General features: G+C 38.2%; 1 protein-coding gene across 3 annotated transcripts in view; it reads left to right on the top strand.

Moving 5' to 3' along the window:
* The window catches only part of agmo (alkylglycerol monooxygenase), a 225284-nt gene that overhangs the window by 1140 nt on the left and 201396 nt on the right, over positions 1-22748 (top strand). The window lies entirely within an intron of this gene.

Below are 22748 nucleotides of genomic sequence, written 5' to 3'. Positions count from 1 at the left end.
CTGTAAGTTGTAAGAAAAAAAGTGAAGTTAACCAGTCAGGATTTCATATTTTACAGTATTACAGAGCAAGTGATTTTTGGGCACCACACGATTCGATTCTTACGGGGAACGATTTCAACGATGTTCATTGTGAGGTTCATCGTAAGGTTCCCCTCACGTGTTACCCTCAGGCGGTGTGCCCTCAAATAACCTTCGGCTCACTTATTTAATTTAATTTAATTTCATAACTCTGTTAGGGTAAAATATAACATAAACAAATGCTTAAATAATTTAAGCAATACATACATTCAGGTCACAACATTAGGCACACAACATATTCATATAGAAGCTGTGTCAACAAGTCTTCATTTACAAACTGACAATACTTTTTTTCAGTTTTCATAAATAATATGACATTATCTTATCTGTCCTGCATTGAAATATACTTAGTTTTTTTGTATTTTAATTGTTGAAAGAATAGTCATCAGATGTGTATGTTTATGTGCGTTAAATTTATTTTGATTAAGTTTGTTTCGTATACATTTACAATATAATACATTACATATTTTGTTTCATTTCTCCGGAGAAAAGGAAAGCAAAGTTTATTTAATCCCACCCCTTTTCGAATCATAGCAATTACTAACCCATATGTTGACTTCCTGTTCTTATTTTGAAAATGCAACAAAGTACATTTGTAACTATTAAATTGGTTGGAAAAATATTGATATTTTGAAAACGTCTCATATGCAAACATGCAATTAAATTATCCAAAAGCTGAACACATGTGACGGGAAAATGGTGAAATACAAAAGCTGCAACCACGTAAATGCTGAAAAAAAAACCCACGAGAAATGCTGTAAATTGTAAGAAAATAGTGAAGTTAGCCAGTTAGGATTTAATGTTTTAGAGTATTATACAGCAAGCGATTTTTGAGCACACGATTCGATTTACGAGGAATGATTTCAATGATGTTCATCAGGTGGGTGCAGACACAGGTGACGTAAAGTTCCCCTCCCGTGTCACCCTCAGGCGGTGTGCCCTCAAATAACCTTCGGTTTATTTATTTTATTTAATTTCATAACTCTGTTAGGGTAAAATATAACATAAACAAATGCTTAAATAATTTAAATGTATTACATACATTCAGGTCACAACATTACGCACACAACATATTCATATAGAAGCTGTGTCAACAAGTCTTCACTTACAAAATGACAATACTTTTTTTCAGTTTTTATAAATAATATGACATTATCTTTATTATCTGTCCTGCGTCAAAATATACTTAGTTTTCTTGTATTTTAATTGTTGAAAGAATAGTTTCAACTATGGATCAGATTTTTGTTCTATTTTTGGGGTGATGTGTTTAACTTGTTGATGTGTCTAAAGACGATTTTTGCCTAAATGGCTCATATTTAGCTCTTTTGTATGTATGTTTATGTGCGTAAAGTTTATTTTGTTTACGTTTGTTTTGTATACATTTACAATATAATACGTTACATATTTTGTTTCATTTCTTCAGAGAAAAGGAAAGCAAAGCTTATTTAATCCCATCCCTTTTCGAATCATAGCAATTACTAACCCATATGTTGACTTCCTGTTCTTATTTTGAAAATACAACAAAGTAAATTTGTAACTATTAAATTGGTTGGAAAAATATTGACATTTTGAAAATGTGACGGGAAAATGTTGAAATAAAAATGCTGCAACCACGTAAATGCTGCAAAAAAAACACTGCAAGTTTTAAGAAAAAAGTGAAGTTAGCGTTAGGATTTAATATTTTACAGTATTATAGAGCAAGCGATTTTTGGGCACCACACGATTCGGTTCTTACGGGGAACGATTTCAACAATGTTCATCAGGTGGGTGCAGACACAGGTGACGTAAGGTTTCCCTCATGTGTCACTCTCAGGCGGTGTGCCCTCAAATAACCTTCGGTTTATTTATTTAATTTAATTTCATAACTCTGATAGGGTAAAATATAACATAAACAAACGCTTAAATAATTTAAATGTAATACATACATTCAGGTCACAGCATTAGGCACACAACATATTCATATAGAAGCTGTATCAACAAGTCTTCACTTACAAAATGACAATACTTTTTTTCAGTTTTCATAAATAATGACAGTATTTTTATCTGTCCTGCATCGAAATATACTTAATTTTTTTGTATTTTAATTTTTGAAAGAATAGACATCAGATGTGTATGTTTATGTGCGTTAAATGTATTTTATTTGTTTGTTTCGTATACATTTACAATATAATACGCTACATATTTTGTTTCATTTCTCCGGAGAAAAGGAAAGCAAAGCGTATTTAATCCCACCCCTTTTCGAATCACAGCAATTACTAACCCATATGTTCACTTCCTGTTCTTATTTTGTAAATACAACAAAGTAGGGCTGGGCGATATTGCCTTTCTTTAATATCTCAATATTTTTAGGCCATGTCACGATATGTATCTCGATATTTTACCTTAGCCTTGAATGAACACTTGATGTTACACCAGTATGATGATTCTATGTGTCTACATTAAAACATTCTTGTTCATACTGCATTAATATATGCTCATTTTAAACTTTAATGCAGAGAGGGAAATCACAACTAAGTCAATTGACCAAAACTGTATTTATTAAACAGTTATCAAGCAGTGGCACAAACATTCATGTCATTTCAAAACAGAAAGTGCAAGATTGTCAGAGACATTTTAAAACAAGCTATGAGTGCACTTTTGTGCATGATGTCACTAAGATGACATATCAAAACAACACTAAATTAAAGTGCACTTTTTGTACAGAACGCCACTACAATAGTTTAAAACAAAGTGCACTTTTGTGCATGATGTCTAGGGCTGCAACTAACAACTTATTTGATAATCGATTAATCTGTCGATTATTACTTCGATTAATAATCAGATAAAAGAGACACAATACATTTTTATCCTTTCAAGTATTTCATTGGAAAAAAAACAGCATACTGTCACCATACTTGCACCATACTTATTTTGATTATTGTTTCTCAGTTGTTTGTAAATGTTGCAGTTTATAAATAAAGGTTTATAATAAATAAAAATAAAAAGTAGCCTTTGCGCATGCGCATAGCATAGATCCAACGATGACTAAATTATTCGCCAACTATTTTTATAATCGATTTAATCGATTAATTGTTGCAGCTCTAATGATGTCACACAAGATATTTCAATAACTGTCAACTAAAAACTAGCTGCATAATAGGAAATCAAATAGTGTATGTCCTTCCCTATGTGGTAGGTTACTGTGGACGTTATCTCCTTCTGTTGTTGACTATTATTTTCATACGGTGTTGATCTGGAAATGGTTGCCTCTGCATTTTGTTGGTGTGGCACCGAACGGAGATGTTGACATGCAGTTTCAAGAACTCCTCATTCTCTAGTGGGTGACTTTTCAAATGATGCTACATATTAGCAGTAATGCTACTTTTTGTAGCAACGCTTTTGCCCCACACTTGACAAATTACGGTTGTCTGTTCGACATATTCCCACTTGAAGCCAAACCACCGCCAGACGATGGACCCCTTGCTGTTTTTCTTGGGAATTAATTCTTCCTTCATTTGTTACCAGATTCGCACCTTTCTCTCGTATTACCACTCGCACCACAGCTAACGTTACCCATGCCGCTACCTCTTTGCTCCGCGAGGGCATATACGTATGTGACGTATGTAAGAATGTGCGCTTGTTTTATGTCTCTGTGAGAAGGAGAGACAACAAAGTGTGAGAAACGCCTGTAGTGTAATGGCCGCAGGTAAAGGCAACTGCGTGAAAACGTATACTCGAATATCACAATATAAATAAATAAATGATAAATGGGTTATACTTGTATAGCGCTTTTCTACCTTCAAGGTACTCAAAGCGCTTTGACAGTATTTCCACATTTACCCATTCACACAGACATTCACACACTGATGGCGGGAGCTGCCATGCAAGGCGCTAACCAGCAGCCATCAGAGGCAAAGGGTGAAGTGTCTTGCCCAAGGACACAACGGACGTGACTAGGATGGTAGAAGGTGGGAATTGAACCCCAGTAACCAGCAACATTCCGATTGCTGGCACAGCCACTCTACCAACTTCGCCACGCCGTCCCTATATATAGTAATTTTCTCTATCGCACAGAGACAAACCCGCGATATATCGAGTATATCGATATATCGCCCAGCCCAAAGTACATTTTTACTATTAAATTGGTTGGAAAAATATTAACATTTTTAAAACGGCTCATATGCAAACATGCAATGAAATTATCCAAAAGCTGAACACATGTGACGGGGTACTGTTACGATCCGCTGCTCGGATCACAGTTTGTTTACTTTTTAGTGTTACGTGTGTTTTAAGCACCTTGTGTTTTTCTCTGTTGCCATGACAGCAGATTGTGCTCACCTGCCTCTGGTTAGTGTTCGGGACGTGCACCTGTTGCCCGGGCGCTAATCAGAGGGCTATTTAGTCTTTGCCCTGGCCTCACTCGGCCTGGCTTGCTAATTTGCTTTTATGCAACAGCTAACGACTACTTCGATTCCTGCTAGCTTTCACGCTATGTTATTTTTGCTTGCTAGCTCCCACGCTAGTCCCTTTATTTTTGTCTTCCGTGCTATGAACACGTGTTTGTTATTTCTGTCAGATTTATTCGCTTAAATAAATAATTGTCCTACCTGCACGCTGTGTCCGAAGCCGTCTGCATCCCTGGGAGAACAACCACGCACCACGATGCGTCCAGGTCGTTACAAAATTGCATAATTATGGTAAAATAAGATAGCTTTTATTGAGTGTATAATTATAATATTTTTGTCTAAGAATTTTTTTTTAATTAAATGTACAGTATAGCTTTGAGTCATTGCGCTCGTGTGAATTTTTTATTCAAAAGAGATGCGCAATTTCGACGCTCAGACGTTTAAAACCGGTTTCCATGCACTAATGCTAAGAGAGCTTGAAAGTGCGACATAATAAACGCAGTGCATTGTGGGTCTTGCGGAACTCTGAATATTTACACGACAGAGTGCGAGACTTTGTGCTAAAGTTTTGTTCTTTTCTTTAGCAAGTTGAAAACATGGCACGAACAAACTTCGTCTCATTCCTCGCCCTTTCCGGCTCTGTCACTGATAAAAAATATAACAGAAAATTTCCCATAAGATCGTCACCGTTCTCCGTGGCACACAATGTTAATCACTGGTCTTGCAAGGCAGACATACTTTGTTTGGAGCTGTAGCTATCTATTAGTTTAGTAATCGAGTAATTTATCGAGTAGTTTGTTTGATTAATGGGATAAAAATTTGCATTTTAGGGAAAATAGTTGAAGCAAAAATGTTTTTCCTTGCAATAACCTTCATTTTCTTTCTTTTTTTTTTCCAACATAGATGTTGCACTTAACATGTGTGCATCAATAAAAATCAAGATCACGACGTTCACATGCCACCGCTCTCATGTGTGCTCCATTGCAGCGGCCGTGAAAGAACTATGCTCGTGTATTTTTAGTTTTAAGGCATTCCGGGCTGTCCGTATTTCATCCATTTTTATTAGTTACACTCAGAGGTGGGTAGAATAGCCAGAAATTGTACTCAAGTAAGAGTACTGTTACTTTACAGATTTATTACTCAAGTAAAAGTAAGGAGTAGTCACCCAAATATTTACTTGAGTAAAAGTAAAAAGTGTGTTGTGAAAAAACTACTCAAGTACTGAGTAACTGATGAGTAACCTTTTCGTTTAATGATGACGGCAACAAATAATGCACAAAAACATAAAAATAGCAATGAGGCGGTATAGCTCGGTTGGTAGAGCGGCCGTGCCAGCAACTTGAGGGTTGCAGGTTCGATCCCCGCTTCCGCCATCCTAGTCACTGCCGTCGTGTCCTTGGGCAAGACACTTCACCCACCTGCTCCTAGTGCCACCCACACTGGTTTAAATGTAACTTAGATATTGGGTTTCGCAATGTAAAGCGCTTTGAGTCACTTGAGAAAAAGCGCTATATAAATGTAATTCACTTCACTTCACTTCACAATGAGCAAATTCCGAGCCAGAAATATCTCTTAAGCAACTAAAACAATAATATATATTAAATAATAATACATTAAAATAAAAAAAATTAAGGCAAATTGAGCCACAATAACGTAACAGCACCATGACCACTAAATGGTAACACCCCCATAAGTTTTTCAACGTTAATCAATTACTTAATAAATGACCAAGTCGAGGTGATCTACCTCATATATACATATACATACACACACATATCATACATATATATATATATACACACAGTATATCATTTATACTTATTTTTTTGCCGTTTTTGTTCACATGTTAAAGGTGTTTTAATGAATATACATGCATGTTTAACATATAGATTCCTTTCTTTCATGAAGACAAGAATATAAGTTGGTGTATTACCTGATTCTGATCTCTTGCATTGATTGGAATCAGACAGTAGTGCTGATAACGTCCACGTTTTCAAATGGAGGAGAAAAAAAGTTCCTCCTTTCTGTGTAATACCACATGAAAGTGGTTGGTTTTTGGCATCTTATTTGTCCAGCTTCCATATTCGTTTTTATACACTTTACAAGAAATACATTGCAGTGTTTCCCATAAACTGCCAAGATACCTGTGGCGGTATGGGCGTGGCTATGGGCGTGGTCACATGACATCATCGAGTAATTTGCATAATTTACTACAATGATATGATTTTCTCTAAAAAGTCTAAAAAATGTATACTTACTAATAATAACAGTTTTGTTTTAAACGTCCATCCATCCATCCATCCATCCATCCATCCATCCATCCATCCATTTTACAATATAATTACAACACTTTATGTACATATTTTTATACAGATTTGAACAATAAGTTATTCACTGAAATATATTTATTAATTGTGGTTCTTACAAAAAATATATCTTATAAAATATAAAAGCTAAAATGTCTCTTAAAGCTCTGCCCCTTTAATCAGAATCAGAATCGTTTTATTGCCATTGTTTGAGAACGGGTTCACAAACTAGGAAATTTTCTTGGTGCAAACGTGCGACATAAAACACATATAACACATATTTGGTATAAAAAGAGCTGTGACTGAGCTATCAGATAGACTTAGAAGGGATTCAAGGAATTCAAGGAGCTGCTGTTAGGAGTTATTGTTCATTTGCCTGATGGCCGAGGGGAAAAAACTGTTCAGGTGGCGGGAGGTGTGGGTCTGGATGGAGCGTAGTCTCCTGCCTGAGGGGAGAGGGGAGAATAGTGTGTGTCCAGGGTGAGAAGAGTCAGCTGTGATCCGACCCACACGCCTCCTGGTCCTGGAGGAGAACAAGTCCTGGAGGGATGGGAGCTTGCAGCCAATCACCTTCTCAGCAGCACGTACGATGCGCTGCAGTCTATTCTTATCCTGGACTGTGGCGCCGGGGAACTACACTGTGATGGAGGAGGTCAGGATGGACTCTATGATGGCTGAGTAAAACTGCACCAGCATCTCTGTCGGCACCTTAAGTTTCCTCAGCTGCCGCAGGAAGTACATCCTCTGCTGGGCCTTCTTGATGAGGGAGCTGATGGTCAGCTCCCACTTGAGGTCCTGGGTGATGGTGGTGCCCAAGAAACGGAAGGAGTCCACAATGGGGATGGGGGTGGGAGAGTCAATCAGGGTGAGGGGGGATGGTGGGGCTGTGACTTTCCTGAAGTCCATGATCATCTCCACTGTTTTCTGGGCGTTCAGCTCCAGGTTGTTGAGGCTGCACCAGGACGTCAGCCGGTCCACCTCTCTCCTGTAGGCGGACTCATCGCCATTCGAGATGAGCCCGATGAGGGTGGTGTCATCCGCAAACTTGAGCAGTTTTACGGATTGGTGACTGGAGGTGCAGCAGTTTGTATACAGGGAGAAGAGCCAGGGGGAGAGTACACAGCCCTGAGGAGTACCAGTGTTTGTGGTTCGACTGTCCGAGACAATCTTCCCCAGCCGTACGTGCTGTCTTCGGTCTGTCAGGAAGTCATTAATCCAACTGCAGAGGGAGTCGGGCACGCTGAGCTGGTAGAGCTTGTCTCGTAGCAGTCCAGGGAGGATGGTGTTGAAGGCAGAGCTGAGGTCCACAAACAGGATCCTAGCGTAGGTTCCTGGGGAGTCCAGATGCTCCAGGATGAAGTGGAGGGCCAGGTTCACTGCATCATCCACAGACCTGTTGGCTCTGTAGGCGAACTGCAGTGGGTCCAGAGGACATCCAGGCGGTGATGTCCTTGAGGTGGGGCAGGACCAAGCGCTCAAAGGACTTCATGACCACAGACGTCAGCGCGACCGGCCTGTAGTCATTTAGTCCTGTGATCCGTGCTTTCTTGGGGACAGGGACAATGGTAGAGGTCTTAAAGCAGGACGGCACGCGCCATGGCTCCAGAGAGGTGTTAAAAATGTCAGTGAAGACAGGAGCCAGCTGGTCCGCACAGTGTCTGAGAGTGGAGGGGGAGACACCATCCGGCCCGGGGGCCTTCCGCGTATTCAGCTTCAAGAACTGCCGGCGTACATCCTCTTCTTTGATGGAGAGGGTCTTTACAGTCTTATGATGTTTTTGGAGTCCTGTGATGTCATTTGAGTCCTTTGAGTCCTTTAACTCCTTTAATGATGTGCTGGCATTGGTGGGGAGGGTGATGGTGGGGGGAGCATGGCTTTGATGAGCTGAAGGCCGTTCATGACGACAGTAATGTGTGTTGAGGCCCTGAGCGAGAGTCCGGTCATTCAGGGCCTGGAGGGGTTTTGGGCTTATAGTTCGTAAGGGCCCTTAGACCTCTCCAAACTGCCGCAGAATCATTGGAGCGGAACTGTTCCTGTAGACGGTTAGAGTACACAGATTTAGCTTTCTCCACTTCCCTGGTGAAGTGGTACTTCGCTTCTCTGTATGTACTTCGGTCCCCGCTTCTCCACGCAGCCTCCTTCTTCTTGCGCAGCTGTCGGAGCTTGGGTGTGAACCAGGGCTTGTCGTTGTTATAACAAACCCTGGTGCACGTTGGAATGATGCGCGCCTCATTGAACTGTATGTATGAGGTCACAGTGTCCGTATACTCGTCCAGATTGTTCGTGGCCGCTCCAATTGCCTCCCAGTCTGTCGTTTCCCAGCAAGCACGCAACTCGTCCACAGACTCGGCGGTGAAACACTTAATGTTCCTCATAACAGGTTTAGCCAGTTTCAGTCTCTGTCTGTATGAAGGGATTAAGTGCACCATCACGTGATAGTCCAAGAGCAGCGCGCGGGACTGCATGAAAAGCCTTGCTCAATGTACTGTAGCAGTGATCCAGCGTGTTCTCCTCTCTGGTCGGGCATTTAATAAACTGTCTATACTTTGGTAATTCCTGGCTCAAATTTCCCTTGTTAAAGTCACCAAGCACGATAACAAGAGAGTCAGGAAAAGACCGTTCCACATGTAAGATCTGTCTACGAGCGCGCGCTGAGCGTCACGCACGTCCGCGGGATGTAAACAGCCACGAGAATGAATGAAACAATCTCACGCGGTAAGTAAAAGGGCTTACAGTGGATGAAAAAATATTCCAGAGAGGAAGAACAGTGTCTAAAAATGACAGTCACGTCTGTGCACCAGCTATTGTTGATAAAGAAGCATAGTCCCCCGCCTCTTTTTTTGCCAGAGAGCGCCGCGTCTCGGTCCGCGCGGAGGAGATGAAAGCCCTCCAGTTGAAGCGCGCTGTCCGGGACACTTGCGCTCAGCCAAGTCTCCGTGAAACACAACACACATGATGAGGAGAAGTCCTTGTTCCTTCTCATCAGCAACGCTAGCTCGTCCATCTTGTTGGCAAGTGAGCGGACGTCGGAGAGGAAGATGCCTGGTAGAGGCGTGCGTAATCCCCGTCCGCGAAGACGGACAAGTGCGCCCGCTCTCTTTCCTCGTCGATGCGGTTTCCCTCTTTTGATCGCAGAATGGACCAAATCCGCAGCTGACGCTAAGATGACCGGTAACAAGTCCATAGGGATGGTGGATCTGATGTTCAGTAGCTCTTCACGGGTGTAAGAGCACACGGAAACACAATTTATGTACAAAAACAAACAAAACAGAGCGTACGAAAGCACCGAGGCAGCCTTCATCGGCGCCATGATGATGACGTATGCATTAGTGCATACTAAATAATTTAACTTTAGCCTACTACTACAACCATATTATTTACCAGCAACATAAAGGGAAACAGAGGCAGAGGTGTCCTGCCACAGTCAGTAACAAATAAACAGAAAACGGTAGTGGTCAAATACAAATAGGCAACAAGAGAAGTATCCTACACTTCTCTTTTGTAAAGTAAATCTGAACAGCCTATATGGGCATCTACATCAACTATATGATTTGCCTGAGAAGCTGGAAAAGATGACAAAAAAAAAATATATATATATATATATATATTTTATTTTTTTTATTTGTGGCGGACGTAATTCTTTCGTGGCGGGCCGCCACAAATAAATGAATGTGTGGGAAACACTGAGCAAATTCAGAGCCAGGAATATCTCTTAAGCAACTAAAACAATAATATAGATTAAATAATAATACATTAAATTAAAAAACATTAAGGCAAATTAAGCCACAATAACTTAACAGCACCATAGGCTCAGTAGGCATTCATTGATTGATTGATTGAAACTTGTATTAGTAGATTGCACAGTACAGTACATATTCCGTACAATTGACCACTAAATGGTAACACCCCAATAAGTTTTTCAACTTTAATCAATTACTTAATAAATGACCAAGTCGAGGTGATCTACCTCATATATACATACACACACATATCATATATATATATATATATATATATATATATATATATATATATATATATATATATATATATATATATATATATATATATGTATATGTATATGTATATATATATATATATATATATATATATATATATATATATATATATATATATGTATATGTATATATATATATATATATATATATATATATATATATATATATATATATATATATATATATATATATATATATATATATATATATATATATATATATATATATATATATATATATATATATATATATATACATATACATATATATATATATATATATATATATATATATATATATATATTAGGGATGTCCGATAATGGCTTTTTGCCGATTATCCGATATTCCGATATTGTCCAACTCTTTAATTACAGATACCGATATCAACCGATACCGATATCAACCGATATATGCAGTCGTGGAATTAACACATTATTATGCCTAATTTGGACAACCATGTATGGTGAAGATAAGGTACTTTTTAAAAATAAGATGACTAAATTAAAAACATTTTCTTGAATAAAAAAGAAAGTAAAACAATATAAAAACAGTTACATAGAAACTAGTAATTAATGAAAATGAGTAAAATTAACTGTTAAAGGTTAGTACTATTAGTGGACCAGCAGCACGCACAATCATGTGTGCTTACAGACTGTATCCCTTGCAGACTGTATTGATATATATTGATATATAATGTAGGAACCAGAATATTGATAACAGAAAGAAATGGGGGGAGGGAGGTTTTTTGGGTTGGTGCACTAATTGTAAGTGTATCTTGTGTTTTTTATGTTGATTTAATAAAAAAAATTAATAAAAAAAAAAACCCCGATCCAGATAATAAAAAAACCGATACCGATAATTTCCGATATTACATTTTAACGCATTTATCCCTAATATATATATATATATATATATATATATATACATTGATATATACAGTATATAATTTATATTTATTTATTTTGCCATTTTTGTTTACATGTTAAAGGTGTTTTAATGAATATACATGCATGTTTAACATATAGATTCCTTTCTTTCATGAAAACAAGAATATAAGTTGGTGTATTACCTGATTCTGATGACTTGCATTGATTGGAATCAGACAGTAGTTCTGATAAGGTCCACATTTTCAAATGGAGGAGAAAAAAAGTTCCTCCTTTCTGTCCAATACCACATGAAAGTGGTTGGTTTTTGGCATCTTATTTGTCCAGCTTCCATATTCGTTTTTATACACTTTACAAGAAATACTGGCGACAAACTCCGTAGCTTGCTAGCTTGTTTGCGCTCTCTTTCGGAGACTCTTATTTTGTTAGCGCAGGCGCGATGGAGCGGCACTTTTATTGTGAAGACAGGAACTGTGCGGTCAGTCTTTAGACTTTTGAGAGAGGTACGGTTGAAATAAAATTGTCTTTTTTCCTTCAAACATTTGATTGATTGATTGAACATTTTATTAGTAGATTGCACAGTACAGTACATATTCCGTACAATTGACCACTAAATGGTAACACCCGAATAAGTTTTTCAACTTGTTTAAGTCGGGGTCCACGTGTGACGGTCATGTGACCGCCTGGGTCTGTTTGATTGGTCCAACGTCACCAGTGACTGCATGTGATTGGTGAAACGCAGGCATGCGTAGATCCTACTTTGAAGGTCTATCTGACAAACCAAAACAAACAAAGCGTGCATTAACAGATCGATAAAAATCAGTAGCAAGTAGCGAGCTGAATGTAGATAAATGGAGCGGAGTAAAAGTAGCGTTTCTTCTCTATAAATATACTCAAGTAAAAGTATGTTGCATTAAAACTACTCTTAGAAGTACAATTTATCCCAAAAGTTACTCAAGTAGATGTAACGGAGTAAATGTAGCGCGTTACTACCCACCTCTGGTTACACTCAAATGATTAATCGAAGCAACAGAATATGAATTGCAAGTTTTTTCCTAATCAAATTATTTGGAGATGCCCATTTTGATACCAATCATCCATGAGTGAGGTCGGACGATACTGATTACATAGATTAGCTTAACATTTTTTAATTTGTTTATGATGAGTGCTATTCACATTTTAACAATATCAATATTTTAACTTTATTCTCTTTTATTAATTGCCATTGTTTGATCAAAACACAGTCAATAGTACACAATAACTGAACAAAAAAAACTAGATTAACGAACCCAATTGGTTCTTGAACATGGTTCGTAAATCAAAGTGTGTATATTGAAGAACATTTCTTTATAAGAAAGAATATAAATATGAATAATGGGTCGACTAACGTCCATATTTTATTGAACACTTGAACACAATATAAAGTGCTTTACATTACTGTATATCAAACATAATAACAAGTAGGATTAACTGTCTCTTTATTGGCAAGCTAAAACAACGACAAGCTGCTGTCTAAGTATGCGCTGCTCTGACAACACGTGACACACGCCGAAGGCTCTTTGGTGCCCTCAGTATCGGTCAGAAATTACAAAAATCTTTAACTTTACAAGCATATTGAAAAGTAAAATCCACTGTCATTAACATTAACGAACGAAGAGCTGACAAGAAAAGAGCGGACAAAGGGAGAGGAGGGAGGGACAGGGGTGGGGGCAATGTTCCCTCTAATTTTTCATGTGTGTGAGCAAACGCACAAACTCCCTGAGCATTCAGTGGAGCACATGTGAGCAACATCAGACGTGCACACTGTGGCCAGACCAGCGTCACACCTGTCCCAAACCTGACATCATAACAATTTAAATGTTTTATTAAAATAATAATAATCTGATACAAGTGATTTTGCCCCCTTACAATGACAATAACAAAAAAACATGTTTTTCATGACCTATGTGGTAGTATTGTATGTCTGGCTGCCTTTAAAAGAAATGTTACCCCTTTCAGAGATTACATTGAGTTCTTGTAACTTTCTGTCTGTAAAATACATCTTTTTATTAGCATTTATGAAATCTAGTGACACTATTTCATGAATAATATCCTTAGATTAACATTCTTAATAAATGGCAGTAAAATAAGCACACATGTGATTGTGGAGTCAGTGTTACAACCTAGCATTTACACATTGTGTGGCGTTGGGGTTGTCTGACTTTTTGTGTGGCCATAAACGCAGCCCTGGCTAAGTGCCATGAGTGCGCGTGTTGGTGCAGGTGAGCGAGCGAGCGGCTTCTGTTGAAACGACGGATGACAAAGTTGGTTTAAGCCTGGTTTGTATGGCAGAAATTACCAGTTTTTATAGATAAAAGGGTTTTTACTCATGTTTTTGGTGTGGTTACAAACAGTTTTGCTCAATAAAGTGCTTGATGGAATTCCTGTCCGTAAAGTGTCTCGACAGACGATAATTGAACTGTGTTGACAAAGATTGTTTTATTCATTGGGGCCACTCTTGTTGTCACCTGTCACTCACAGGGTTGCATTGCAAAATCATACAGAATAAATTGTAATGTGTTTATTTTGTTCAAAGTTCAGATGGGATTTTTGATTTCCTGCGCGGCATTAATTTGCAGTGCGCTGAGGACGCGTGAGCGGTGCGCAATTGCGCAGGCGCGCACCTTAGAGGGAACGTTGGGTGGGGGGTTTGCCCGTGTGTGTGTGTGTGTGTTGAACGAGAGGTCGCTCTTCTCTGCTGAGAAATAGGTCTGCTTTGGCATGATTTTCCAGGGAAGTCCGTTCTTGTCACAAATAAAACTTGCTGTGGTAGATTCTTCCGTACTTGTGAGCGCCATTAATGTGCTTTTCGCAAATAGTTTTTTGTACAGTAAGTGATTGTTTTTTTTATGTCCAAAGTTTGTATATCTTGCTAAGCATTTAGCAACACTGCTACATGATGATTACTAGAGGTGGGAATCTTTGGGCACCTCATGATTTGATTACGACTCGATTGAAAATTGATTATTGATGCATCTTTAATTTATGTATATTGATGCAGTTTTACATTTATTTTCGTTTCACTAAATAAGCGTTTATCACTTGCAACTTTAGAAAACAGTGCTTTTGTGATAAGAAACAGTTAAATTAATTCTCACATTTATTAATTTAATGGAAACGTGTGCAAAACTGGAATATAAGTGCCCAATAGTAAAGGAGCTGGTCGGATCTCTCAGTGAGGTGGCTCGCTGCAGTCAGACACATTTTAGAAATGTCTGCATCACTTCATTTACATTAAATAAATCGATAATCAATTATTAACGTTTATTAATCGATTCCATAATCGCGATGCCTCTAAAAATCGATATTTTCCTCCATTTCTAATGCTTGGTGTTTGTTGTTGAAGTGAAAAGGGAACGTTGTGAAATGAATGCGCCACTGTAGACTTAAAATGAGCAAAATACGTAAATATTACATGTTATTATGAATGTTACTACATTACATATACAGTATACTTAGAGTGTATATAAAACGATGATGGATGTTTTTTAGAGCGCTGTGTTAGCTGACTTTTGCTAGCGTTTATTAATGATTTACAATGCATAAAAAAAGTCAAAGGTGTGCTTGTCTCACATAAGGATTGTGAAGTTCAGTTCCCCTTCAAGTCTTCAAAGAGCTGGTCAAAATATTCGAATCAGCTGTCTGGTTTGATGCGTCTATTGTTGTACTTCTAACACAATGTCTTTCTGGTTGCCGGGGCACTTTTTCAGGAGAACTTGAGACCTGGAAACATGATGTGACTCTACAGTCATGCATTTGTTATGGACAATGATTAATGCAATTGGTGCTCCTCCTCCCGCAAGTTGATGAACGATAGAAGGTCGAGGATTAAACCATAAAAGCAAAAATTCTGTTGATCAGGTGTTCCTGAAAAAGTGTTGATGTTGAAATTAGTCTTTCTAGTTTTTGACATATTTGAAGTAGATTGAGATGTCTGCATGTGAGGGAAGATGTGTCATCCCAGCAGGATGCCGCTCGCCACATAGCAGCCACGTATAATCGGATGTGGATTCGGGAAGAATTACGGGCCTCCCAGGCCAATTGGACGTGGCGTCTGCGCACGTAATTACAGCCAGCGTGTATCGGCCATGTGACGCGCCGCCGACTTTCCCTCCGCACGCACTTAGGCCGTGAAATGCCAACGTTGTGTCAGCCAAAAGCGCTTCGTTGGCTTTGCGGGACGGTTGATGTGGACACGAAGTGGAGTGTACTCAAAGGGAACAGAAATGGTTTTGCTGTAATTGTATGTTGGAATAAGCAGGTGAAGTTGCTAAGGTAGCTACTTTGTGAGTAATAATAATGATCAGGGTGACAATGATAAAAAAAAAAAATGGCTTTGCTGTAACATTATGTTGAAAAAGCAAGTGATCTTGCAACAACATAGCGACGTTATTAATAATATTAAAAATAACAATGATAAAAATAACTTTACATTAACTTCAAGTTGGAATAAGAAAGTGATCTTGCTAACGAAGCTACTTTAATAGTAATACTAAAAATTATGATAAAAGATTTGCTGTAACTTTGTTGAATAAGCAAGTGATCTTGCTAACATAGCGACTATTATTAATACTAAAAATAATAATGATAAAAAAAACCTTTACTGTAACTGTTGGAATAGGCATGTTATATTGCTAACATACAGTAGCTACTTTATAATTAACACAAATAATAATGATAAAAAATAGCTTGACCGTAACTATGTTGGAATAAGCAAGTGATCTTGCTGACACAGCAACTTTATTAATACCACAATAATAAAGATAAACACACTGGCCTTGCTGTAACTTTATGCTGAATAAGCAGGTAAACTTGCTAACATAGCTACTTTAATATTAGTAGTAATAATTATAATAATAATACTAATGATGATGATGATGATAATGATAAACAAATTGGCTTTGCTGTAACTTTATGCTGAATAAGCAGGTGAACTTGCTAACATAGCTACTTTATTATTATTAGTAGTAGTAATAATTATAATAATAATAAGGATGATGATGATGAAGATGATAAAGAAACAAACTGGCCTCGCGGTAACTATGTTGAACAAGCCGGTTATCTTGCTAACATAGCTACTTTAATAATTGTAATAATGATAATAATGATGAAGATGTTAATGGTAAACTGGCTTCGCTGTAACTTTATGCTGAATAAGTAGTAGGTGAGCTTGCTAACATAGCTACTTTAATATTAGTCATAGTAATAATGACGACGATGATGATGATTATAATGATGATGATGATTAAGATGATAAATATGATAATGGTAAACGAACTGGCTTTGCTGTAACTATGTTGAATAAACAGACGATCTTGCTAGCATAGCTACTGTATTTTTTATAATAATATAAATGATAATGATAAACATGTATTCAAACAGTGTTACTGTTCAAACTGTTTATGTTGCATTGGCCAAAAATATAAAATATACTTGTTAAATAAAACCTCTGCCTTGTTTTTAATGAATACTTAGACCTACTACGCGACTGTATTCGAATGTTGGTCAAATTTGGTATAACTTGGAGAGCCAATTGTTTTCTGAGAACCATGACATAAGATGGTGAATGATCTTACTAACATCCTGCTTTATGAATAAGCTTCATCATACTTTTTTTTATCCTGTCTTATTACCTGACCTGTGAGAAGCAGGTCCAGAAATAGGAAATTATGGCTTCAATGCAGCATGTAATGTGCAGCAACAGTGCACTTTTTCTCCCTCCCAACTTTTCCTAATCAGATTTTCTGGCTGGTTAATTCTCTGAAAGAATTGGTGTGCGTCACTGACTTGCATTGGAGCTACTTAAGTATTTCTAGCGTGCTCTTACCAGATTTGGCGTTTGGTCCGAGAAAACACGACAAAAGTGGCGCAAATTGCGACGCATGTGATCACATGCGTCGCAATCACCAAGTCATGTCATAAAGTAGGACATCATGCAGATATTATCTGCATGATGTGCTCGTCAGACACAGTTTTCTTGCAGTAGAAACTGATTGTGTCTGCAGTTATGCGTACAGTACTAGGCTTGTTGCAAAGACCTCAATGTTGTGGCTCCTTAATGCAGCAACAATGACACCTCTGTATCAACAAATGTATTATCCCACATTTTATGTTTTGTTTGTACACTGCTAACTCGACAGCGTTTGTACTGTAGTTGTAATAACACGTAGGACGTGCTGTGTGTATCATGATCAGTATTAAAGTGACTCACTTGATGGACAGTTGTCTATCTGGTCCAGCTGGCCGGAGACGTTTTTCCAGTTTATTTGGGTAAGCACGCCATTTATGTCTAAATAACATTGCTTTAAATTCCACATTTGCAGCTTCGGGTCGCTTTCACCTCACTCTCTCTGCTTCAGTCTGCTCCAACGTATCACTCTTCCTTAGTGCTTGCTTCTATAAGCAGTAGTTCATCCTCCGTATATTCAGCTTCAAAAAGATAAGGTTGCGAATCCTCATTTGTCCAAAAATAGTCGTCTTTTTTGTTTGTTGCTGAATTTGCCATGATTAGAACACATCCATCGTTTTGTTTCAGAAAGTAGGAAAACACATTTGTTGCTGGAAGTCAGACGTGCGCAGCTAAGGAAACAGAAATCAATGCGCGGAAGAAATCAATTCGGCAATGATTAAAATGACCAAAATATGGTAACTATAAAACATGTTACATATTGTTATGAAGGTGTCTGTTACTACATTGTATATAGACTTGCAGTGTGTATATAAAACGTTGATGGAGGGTTTTGAAGGCCACAAATGTTACTCTAATTAGCCACATCTTCCAAACATTTTATATCATCTTTAAAATCCCCCCCCCCCCAAAAAAAAAGACGTGTTCTTGTCTTTCATAACTATTGTGAAAGACGGGCAAAGTTCCAAAAAAGTGCAGTGCCCCTTTAAGTACTATAAGGATTGCTGTATATCTAAGAGCCTTTTAGCACTGTACAGTATTTTGATTAGGGGAGTCACTTTCTGATACTGATATCAGATATTGGTCCGATATCAGCAAAAAAAAAAACAAGCATCAAATTATATGGGCTTGCATGTGAACATTTTATTGACTTCCAATGAGCACACAAGAACATTCTTTCTTCTATTTTAGTGAAATCATTTAAGGGCCATAAGACCCCAATTCAGTCGTGTACACAATTTTGGAAATAAGAGCTAAAAGGTGCTGTCCACGCATGTGGCCAACTAAGCCTTTTAAGGGAATTATAAAGCATTTAATCATGGATATAGTGATATTGTACATGTGTATATTGTCTTTAAAGGCCTACTGAAATGAAATTGTTTTATTTAAACGGGGATAGCAGATCCATCATTGATCATTTCGCGATATTGCCATATTTTTGATGAAAGGATTTAGTAGAGAACAACGACGATAAAGGTCGCAAATTTTGGTCGCTGATAAAAAAAAAGCCTTGCCTGTACCGGAGGTAGCGTGACGTCACCAGAGGAAGGACTCCTCATATTCTACCATTGTTTTCAATGGAGCGAGAGAGATTCGGACCGAGAAAGCGACGATTACCCCATTAATTTGAGCGAGGATGAAAGATTCGTGGATGAGGAAAGTGAGAGTGAAGGACTAGAGAGGCAGTGCAGGACGTATCTTTTTTTCGCTCTGACCGTAACTTAGGTACAAGGGTTCATTAGATTCCACACTTTCTCCTTTTTCTATTGTGGATCACGGATTTGTATTTTAAACCACCTCGGATACTATATCCTCTTGAAAATGAGTGTCGAGAACGCGAAATGGACATTCACAGTGACTTTTATCTCCACAACAATACATCGGCGAAGCTCTTTAGCTACTGAGCTAACGTGATAGCATCTGGCTCAAATGCAGATAGAAACAGAATAAATAAATCCCTGACTGGAAGGATAGACAGAATATCAACAATACTATTAAACCATGTACATGTAACTACACGGTTAATAATTCTCAGCCTGGCAAAGCTTAACAATGCTGTTGCTAACGACGCCATTGAAGCTAACTTAGCAACCGGACCTCACAGAGCTATGATAAAAACATTAGCGCTCCACCTACGCCAGCCAGCCCTCATCTGCTCATCAACACCCATGCTCACCTGCGTTCCAGCGATCGACGGTGCGACAAAGGACTTCACCCGATCATCCGTGCGGTTGGCGGCTAGCATCGGCTAGCATCGGCTAGCGCGTCTGCTATCCAAGTATGTCCTCCTGGTTGTGTTGCTACAGCCAGCCGCTAATACACCGATCCCACCTACAACTTTCTTCTTTGCAGTCTCCATTGTTCATTAAACAAATTGCAAAAGATTCACCAACGCAGATGTCCAGAATACTGTGGAATTTTTAAATGAAAACAGAAATTTTTTGTATTGGATTCAATGGGGTACCAATACTTCCGTTTATCTATTGACGTCACGCGCATACATCATCATATATAGACGTTTTCAACCGGAAGTTTAGCGGTATATTTAAAATTGCACTTTATAAATTAACCCGGCCGTATTGGCATGTGTTGCAATGTTAAGATTTCATCATTGATATATAAACTATCAGACTGCGTGGTCGGTAGTATTGGGTTTCAGTAGGCCTTTAACATCAGTACACACTAGAACGAGGACGCTACATTATGGTTTTTTTTTTAGTTGCTTGGTCGCTTTTTAAGCGCGAGCACGCTCATCTACAAAAAAGGAAGTAAGACACGTAATTTAACTTCATGATTTGTCGTTAAACAAGGACTAAAAACATAAGATAATGTTGCACCTTTCTTATGACACAGAGCAAAAAGTCTTGCTTGTCAAAGTTGTCCCATCAGGAGGAGGTTCCACAGCGATCTTATCCAAAACAGCTGACTGTCATTAGCGCCAGCGGGAGTGTCGCAAAGCCCATTTTGATGTGTCTTTTTTATTAATGTTGAGTGAAAATAGCAGCATGTTTACGTTCAAACATACATTAAGTCCTCTTATAATGTGTTTAAAGGCTGCAAGGCAGTGTTGTTGAGCTTGGAAGTGACAGCGTACAACCGTGACGTCATCACAAGTCTCTGTTTGTGCCGGAGAGTTTTGGATCTCTACACTTTGGCCAGCGTTTGTAAAAGTCTGCATTTTTAAAGACAAATGTATGTGTTTGCGTGTGGACAAGACGCCTAAATGCAGAGATAAGTATGCGTTTATTAAGTATCTGTGTTTGTGTGGACAGATCTTGTCCAAACTCTTGGTGCCAAAACCCCAAATATTTATACTCCCAAAAACATCTATGTCAAGGTTGAAAAACCATCCCTGAACAGAGGAGGTGGTGTGTGACACCACCTGTCTCCCACATACAACACTGTCCTTTCAACCATTCCTAAAAGACTCTGCGATTTAGCCTCTAACAAATAACAGGAGTTAGAAACATTCTGGTCACAGTGTGCCATTTGTGTACAACTGAATGGAATGCTTACGCGGGGGATTCCGACTATTTTGGACCGGTAGTAGTCGATCCAAAGCGATCGTTCTGCCACACAGTACCTCAAAGCTAACGAGGGGAATTTTCACTTCAACGACTGTCTTTGGCTTTGACAGTTAGGATTGCGCATTTGCATTAAAACATTTGTTTTTGTCACTACGATCGGGCAAAACCATCCTTGCCCAAGCACACCCTCCTGGTTTTTGAAATATAAATATTTGGGGTTTTGGCACCAACCGTTCGGACTAGATCTGACCAATCTAAGTCTGTGAGCATGAACTGATGAAGCCTACTCGGATGAGCGGCGAAACGTCTTCCAAGACAAACCAAACAGCGAACAATTAAACGCCCTGTAGGGTTGTACGGTATACGGGTATTAGTATAGTACCGCGATACTAATGAATCATATTCGGTACTATACCGCCTCTAAAAAGTAAATGTATGTAATGTAAAGTATCAAACAACAGAAGAATAAGTGATTATTACATTTTAACAGAAGTGTAGATAGAACATGTTAAACAAAGTAAGCAGATATTAACAGTAAATGAACAATCAGATTAATAATTAATTTTCTCCCACTTGTCCTTAATAATTTTGACAAAATAATAGAATGGAAAATGACACAATATGTTACAGCATATGTCAGCGGCTAAATTAGGGATCTTTGTTTGCTTACTTACTACTAAAAGACAAGTTGTCTAGTATGTTCACTATTTTATTTAAGGACAAACTTGCATTAAGAAACATATATTTAATGTACCCTAAGATTTTTTGTTAAAATAAGGCCAATAATGCAACTTTTGGTGTTCCCCTTTATTTAGAAAAGTATCGAAATACAATTTGGTTTAGACATATTGGTTTAGGGACAACACTTACAAGGACCTGGATGAATGAGAACCTTCAAAGGTATAGTTAAAGTTCCTCTCATTCTTGTTAAAAACATGAGTACCTGGCTCATTTTGCAAAGCGGACCTTGTTATTATGGCAGCACATCTGTGATACGCCAGCATTTAAAGCGGAGGCATGATGTCGGACATTTGGAGGGAGGATGCGGACTCAACCCTGGTAGGAGTGTTAGATTGTACCTTGCCAGCTAGCTAACAAGAGTGAGATGAAGTTGTGTGAAAAATAACTTTAACTATCATTTTAGCCAAAGTCAGCCAGCTAAACTTTGTCAACATCAATTCAAGTACTTTTTAAAGCAGCGCCAATTTGCAATGCTGTAAAAAAAAAAAGGCACAATAACAAACACTCACAGGAAAACAGACATAATGCATCAATGCGAAGGTAAGATTAAACATACAATCTATTAAATAGTCAACATTTTAATAATTAATCAAATATACTATTCAAGGTTCAAAGTTCAACTTTATTGTCCTCGTGGGGAAATTTGTCTTGGGCACAGTGCATCATTGCTTTCTTAACATACACAAAAACAACAGAACAAAAACTCAAGCACAGACACAACCACAACCAGACAACTAACATTTAAACATCAGAACATGGAGCTTGATAGACATAGGTGGCACTTTGATGTAGGCATAAAATCTACAGTATGGAGATAAAGATAAAGTACCAGTGTGCATTGCACTAGAGCTCATGGATAAA

Source organism: Entelurus aequoreus, linkage group LG11 (genome assembly GCF_033978785.1).
Source record: "Entelurus aequoreus isolate RoL-2023_Sb linkage group LG11, RoL_Eaeq_v1.1, whole genome shotgun sequence".
Classification (NCBI taxonomy): Eukaryota; Metazoa; Chordata; class Actinopteri; order Syngnathiformes; family Syngnathidae; genus Entelurus; species Entelurus aequoreus.
This window is presented reverse-complemented; position numbering and strand designations above follow the sequence as displayed.